Source organism: Chionomys nivalis, chromosome 1, assembly GCF_950005125.1.
Source record: "Chionomys nivalis chromosome 1, mChiNiv1.1, whole genome shotgun sequence".
NCBI classification, from domain to species: domain Eukaryota; kingdom Metazoa; phylum Chordata; class Mammalia; order Rodentia; family Cricetidae; genus Chionomys; species Chionomys nivalis.
Window position 1 is genome coordinate 1,073,624 of NC_080086.1, and position 7,251 is coordinate 1,080,874.

A 7,251-nucleotide genomic window follows, 5' to 3' on the forward strand; every position below is an offset into this window, starting at 1 on the left:
CTCACAGAGATCCGCCTGCCTCTGCCTCCCAAGTGCTGGGATTAAAGGCATGCGGCACCACTGCCCGGCTCTTGCCTTCTGTCTTAAGAAAACTTCTCTGAAGGATGAAACATTTCAATCACCCAGGAAACAACTACACAAAAATATACAATTAACTGCATTAGTATAAATAAAACTGACAAACAAAAAGAAGCAAGTCGCAAAATATACATACTATGGTATTTTATTTATTTAACTAGGGGTTGGAAAGATGGCTCATTATTAAGAACACTGGTTGCTCTCCCATTTAAATAACTATAATTTCATATACAAAGTAGTTTTTTGAGTATATGTATTATCCTCAAAAATGAGATTATTACAAGGAACAGACTAGAACTTAAAATTTGAATATGACAGAACAGGGATAGTAAGACTGAAAGAAAATATAAAGAGGAATAGGGAATCAGCAGGCAAATTCTCAGAGATTCATGCCTAAGAGGGAATAGGTTTTTTTTTGTTTGTTTGTTTGTTTGTTTTATGACAGCGTGGAAAGTTGCTTGTCCCTATTTCCTGTGGCATTTATGTGGGGTCCTTATCTCTATAGATTAGGGAGCATCTCATTCTCTGTTGAGCAGTGCTGTGTCAGCACGGCAACTGTAGTTCTCTGAGCGAGGGACATCAGGACGAACACACAGCACAACTTCAGGTTCTGCAGGCAAGCCTTCATTCCACTTTCTCACACAGTATATATGGCCCTCAGCAGGGGAGGCCGAGCCAGCAAAAGCAGGAAGCTCATCGCCACAACTCACATGGCTTAGAGGTAAACATCCTTAAAAACATTGCTGAGAATAACAGATTGTTCCTGTTTTTGGAACAACCAACCACAAGAGTGCAAAACAGATCAAGTGGGGGTGCGAAGGCCTATCCTCAAGGGACCCAACAGAACAGTAAAAATTTTATAGCACCAACTGTCTTTATTTTTTTTTAAACAATTTTTTTGTTGTTTTTTTTAATTTTACTTGTTTTTATTTTATGTGCATTGGTGTTTTGCCATAGGTGAATAGTCCTCTGGAACTGGAGTTACAGACATTTGTGAGCTGCCATGTGTGTGCTGGGAACTGAACCTGGGTCCTCTGGAAAGGTAATCAGTGCTTTTAACCACTGAGCCATCTCTCCAGCCCCCAGTACCAGTTGTCTTTAAGATTAATCATTTGTGGCAGATCTCTGTGAGTTCAAGGCCAGCCTGGTCCACAGAACAAGTTCCAGGACAGCCAGGGCTGCACAGAGAAGTTCCCACAACTGCCAGCGTAAGCTCTTCTAGGCACAGGAGTGACCAGCCCTTCCCTGAGGACCTCTGACTGCCAGGTTCCACCACAGAACACTCTAACCACCCCAACAGCTGGACCCTGACCCCATCCTACAGTGTAAAAAGCCCAAGTGCTGGACTTGAAATCCCACCAGTTCCCACCCATAAAGCATCATCCTGGAAAGCTCTACCCCTGATGGAGGAGGGTCATCTTTCTATCTGTTGTTTCATTGGTTAAGTAATAAAGAAACTGCTTGGCCTCTGATAGGACAGAAAATTAGGTAGGCGGAGTAGACAGAACAGAATGCTGGGAGAAAGAAGCCGAGCCAGTGAGTCGCCATGATTCTCCCACTCCAGACAGACACAGGTTAAGATCCTCCCTGGTAAGCCAGCTCGTGGTGCTACACAGAATATTAGAAATGGGTTAGATCAATATGTAAGAGCTAGCCAATAAGAGGCTGGAACTAATGGGCCAGGCAGTGATTAAAAGAATACAGTTTCCGTGTAATTATTTCGGGGCATAAGGTAGCCATGCGGGCGGCTGGGTGCCGGGGACGCAGCCCTACCGCTGTTCATATTACAACATACCCCATTCCGCCCTCCAAGGAAAGGTATATAAGCCCTGTCTTCTGTTCAGATCTCTGCTGTTTCTCCTGAGAAAGAGGTAGCCACCCTTCTGATTTTTTCCCTTCCTAATCTCTTGTGTGAGGTTTGTTGTATGATGTGATTTTGTGGTATTGTTTGGTTCCCAAATGCCAGGATACCTTTCCATCAGAGGTGTAACACAGCCAAGACTGAGTTACAGAAAACCTCGAAAACCCCAAACCAAACTAAAACAGCATTGGCCATTTGTAGGTATAAGTAGGAGCATCAAGAAACCACCAAACAAGCCGAACTCCATGAAAAGAAATAGCTTTAATAAAAAACAAAAGAAAAAAACTGCCACGCCTCCTCTAACAGTAGAGAGCAACAGCCCCGCTGGGAAAGTTTGTTAGGTTATATAGGAGCAAACAGTAGAGGGGCGCACAGCTCAGATGCTGGAATAGCTATCTCGGGGACTCTGGAGATACCCCTGTTGTAGGCAGGCTTCCAGTGCCAACTGTCAGGATTGGGGGCCATTACCATAGAATACTGCCATGAGCATCACTGTCATTTGGGGAGCCCTGTCTTAGAGTCCTAATGGTGGTAAGGTTCCGTGGGTCATTAGGCGTTAGCCGTTAGGCATAGCCAACCTGTGGCATGCATCCAGGATAACTATTAATGTGGCTCAACATATTTGCAGTCATGTTGCAATGCCAAAAGGTTAGACACTAGCTGGTGAGGTGGGTCAGTGGGTAAAATACGTTCCACCCAACCTAACAATATGAGCTTGATCCCTGAAACACATAGCGGAGAGACCCAAGTCCCACAAGTTGTCCTTTGAACTCCATAACACACCATGTCACAAGTGTATACACACACACTGTAAATGTAAAAAAAAAAAATTAACAAGGTTGGACATGCCTGCTAGATGTTTGTATCAGACATAACAAATCATGAACTGGATCAAACTCCAAGTAGTTTCTATTTGGGGGTAATTTCAGTGTTTTTGTCTCTACAGATAGGTTAAAGTTGGTCTTTACAGGTCATGTAAAATTGGCATTTTCATTGTGGGAGGCAAAATCAGCTAAAAACAACAAGCAGAATGAAGAGGATTTTCCCCCTATTTTGGGTTAAAACTTTTTTCTAATTTTTATATTTTTGCATATGGTATTTTGCCTGCCTGAATGCAATAGTGCCTACCTCCAACAGGGTCAGAAGGGGGTATCAAATCCCCTGAAACTTGAATTAAATACTATTGTGAGCCACTATGTGGGGGCTGGGAACCAAACTTGGAACCTCTGGAAGAGTAGTCAGTGCTCTTAACCACTGAGCCATCTCCAGATTCTTGAGACAGGGTCTTTCACTGTAGCCCAAGATGTCCCAGAACTCACTCTGTAGCTTCAATTCATGGCAAGCCTCCTGCCTCAGCCTCCCAAGCAGTAAGATTATAGGCTAAGCCATCATGCCTAGGGTAGTTTCCCTTCTATTTGTCCATGTAGAAGGACATGGACAAATAAAATGGACATGGCCATTCTGTATATTTATAATTGTTATATATTTTATGTATATATCATATATGTAATACATATATGTATTACACTGAAGTGGTATTTCATTTTTATTTTAATAAAGTTTGCCTGGGGATCGGGAGAATAAAACAGCCCCTCTGGTCAGGTTTACAGCCAGGGAGTAGTAACACACACCTTTAATCCCAGTAGCCACACTAGTTGCCATAGAAACCAGATGGTACAAACCTTTAATCCCAGAACTAGAGAGGATTATAAAATGGGAGAAAACAGCTCTCAGACACAGTCTCATTCTGAGATTCCTGGAGCCAGGATTGCCATTTTTGGACTGAGGACGAGGTAAGGGCCAGTGGCTGGCTGCTATCCCTTTCAGGTTTTCAGGCTGAACCCCAATTTCTCTCTGAGTTTTTATTAATGGTGCTTCATTACACTATAAATAGCATACTTTAAGAAAAGTAATTTTAGCCGGGCGGTGGTGGCGCATGCCTTTAATCCCAGCACTTGGGAGGCAGAGGCAGGCGGATCTCTATGAGTTCGAGACCAGCCTGGTCTACAAGAGCTAGTTCCAGGACAGGCTCCAAAACCACAGAGAAACCCTGTCTCGATAAACCAAAAAAAAAAAAAAAAAAAAAGATTTTTGGGCTGGAGAGATGGCTCAGCGGTTAAGAGCACTGCCTGCTCTTCCAAAGGTCCTGAGTTCAATTCCCAGAAACCACATGGTGGCTCACAACCATCTGTAATGAGGTCTGGTGCCCTCTTCTGGCCTTCAGGCATACAATCAGACAGAATACTGTATAAATAATAAATAAATAAATATTTAAAAAAAAAAAAGAAAGAAAAGTAATTTTGCTCATCTTATATAACCTACTAGAACAATAAAGTATAATAAAGTTATTTTCTTTTTTCTTTTTAAGGGCTAAAAGTTTTGCTGGGCATGGTTGTTTACATATTTAATCCTAACTCTTGGGAGGCAGAGGCGAGCAGATCTCTGGGAGTTCAAGGCCATTTTGGTCTGGTCTACCAAGTGAGTTCACAGGCTATACAGTGAGACCCTGTTTAGAATCATTCAATCAAACAAAGAGAGTTTAAACATTTTTATCAGCATAGATTAATTATATTATAATGTCAGTTTTCATACATGTATATAATAAATTTTGATCTTTTCCACAACCCCCACTCCCATTTCCTTGTCTCCTACTTCCACTGATTTCCTTTGTTAGACCATGTGACTTTAAGATCAGATCCACCACCCTACTGGGTCTGTCCCTTAAAACAAGTAAATTAACTAGCCCCTTACTACTGTGGTCCTTACCTCCTAGAAAGTAACGATAACTTACTTGTGAACAAACATGCTTCCTTATCTCTGCCAAACTGACTTTGAGCTGTGGCCAGGTTCCCCATCCGTTTGCTTCTCAGAGAAATCTTACAATAGCAAGGCGTTTCTGTCTCCCTTGCTTTCTTTTTCTCTGGCTGGTAGACTCCCCGTTTTTTAGGTACCCCACCAAGCTGTCCTGATAGATACTGCTGCGCCAGCAGGGCAACTGCAGTTCTGAGAGAGGAACGTTGGGATTAACACACAGCACAACTTCAGGTTCTGCAGACAAGTCTTTATTCCACTTTCTCATACAGCAGGGGAGGCCGAGGCAGCAAGAAGCTCATCACCACAACTCACATGAACATCCTTAAAAACATTGTTGAGAACAACAGATTGTTCCTGTTTTTGTTCCTGTTTTCGGAACAACCAACCACAAGAGTACAAAACAGATCAAGTGGGGGTGCGAGGGCCTATCCTCAAGGGACCCAAGAGATATCTCTTTTATTTCCACCCCCCTCTCCTTTCTCTTTGTTACCAGTGAGTTTAACTAAAGCTGCTTGCCAAGAGCATGTGTGAAAGGTTATTCACAGGAGCGTGGGCAATTTACCAGTGGGTATACCACAAGAGAAAATGTCTCTTCTTCCTCTAGCAACCAGTAACGGTCTATAGATTCTCAGGGAACTTTTTCTCTTTTTTTTGGTTTTTCGAGACAGGGTTTCTCTGTGGTTTTGGAGCCTGTCCTGGAACTAGCTCTGGTAGACCAGGCTGGTCTCGAACTCACAGAGATCCGCCAGGGAGCTTTTTCTTGAGTCTGGTTGTATAGCTTGGGCATGAGCTACCTCCACCCCCAAAACATACCTGTCTTCACACCTCCTAAGTACTAAAACTAAAGGCATGCACCCCACACTGCAATAAAGTTTTCTTTATATTGTACCAGTTGAAGAAAACAGAGAAGGTTTAAAGGTAGAAAAACTACAGCAATATGGGCCAAACAGAGAGAAAGGAAAATTGACATCTGTTTAAAGACCCTGGTCCTGACGACAAATCCCTTACGATCCCTCTAAAAGATTTCTAACAACCTTACATTCCAAGATAAACCATGACTAACATGAACTTTCTAAGGGCTTCCACTAACAGGAAATAATCTCGAGACAACTCACAACAAACAGTGTCCGGGCCATGTTAGTGTTGAGATGTCAGCCCACCAGAGGCATAGTTATCTGATGGAGGATTAATCCTGTCCAGACAAGGTTGCAGGACCACCGATTGTGAAAGCTGTTGCTCACTTTTGCTGAAGCAGCTTGGTGACTCCCCCAAAAACTTGCATCGTAGTGTGTAATCCCGTGTGATGGGTTTATGTAATCTCATGATTGTATCTCAATCTTACAGGCACATCTATCTGTGAGAGGTCAGGAGGATGACCTTTATTTAGTTATATAGTTTGGATATATAGAATATATACTGGGACATGCTTCATAACTGGATCTATTTGACCCACAAGGACTGTGAACACTGAAAAGCCTGCCTTGTTCTTTTGCTTATTGGGTGACTTCCCCCACTCCACGAGACTTCCGGTGAGAGAATTTAGTCACACAGTCAAAAACTTTGATTACTACAGTCAAATCTCCACTTCTATCCCTGAGATAAACTTAGAAGCCAGCCCCCTGCAACTATCTTCCATTTGGTAGGACATGCAGTCAGGAAAGGAGTCTTTCATAAAGATCGCATTTGGGACTTTCTAACATAATAAGTAGACATCCAAGCTCATTTGAGACTGAGTGCCCTAATTCTTCCATAGCTGACTTAGGAAAGTACTAACCTTATCTGACCCTCAGCTCTAACCCTAAAGAAAAGCTATTAACCCTCTACACCTACCCATTTCCCCTTTACATTTATCTATCACTAACCCATAGTTAATCAATGTGGTGTTTTCTACAAAACCCCTTTAGAGTTTAGAGCCCAAGAAATCAACCTTTCTACCTCCTAGTGCGCTCGGGCATCTTCCTAACCATGCCGCCCCAAACCATAAAATGCTGAATGTGTCACCCAAGACAGCTCCCATCTGCGTTATGATACTGAGAGAAATGTTAGATTTGTAACCTTGAGATTACCAGAGAATTGCCTTTGTTTTGTGAGTGTATATAAACTGGAAACTTTTTTTTTTCTTTTTTTTTTGTTTTTCGAGACAGGGTTTCTCTGTGGTTTTGGAGCCTGTCCTGGAACTAGCTCTTGTAGACCAGGCTGGCCTCGAACTCACAGAGATCCGCCTGCCTCTGCCTCCCGAGTGCTGGGATTAAAGGCGTGCGCCACCACCGCCCGGCTAAACTGGAAACTTTAAAGAACAAAGGAGAACAGGTAAAGAAGAATAAAAACATGATTCGAACAGCACGAATGTGAGCTCATTCACCTTTTTTTCTTTGTTCATTTTTTAAGATTTATTATTATGTATACAGTGCTCTGCCTGCATGTATTGAAAGACTCTAAATGCATTTGTAAGCTCCCTCAACCCTAAGAAAATGTAAAACTTTAAGAAAAATCTAAAG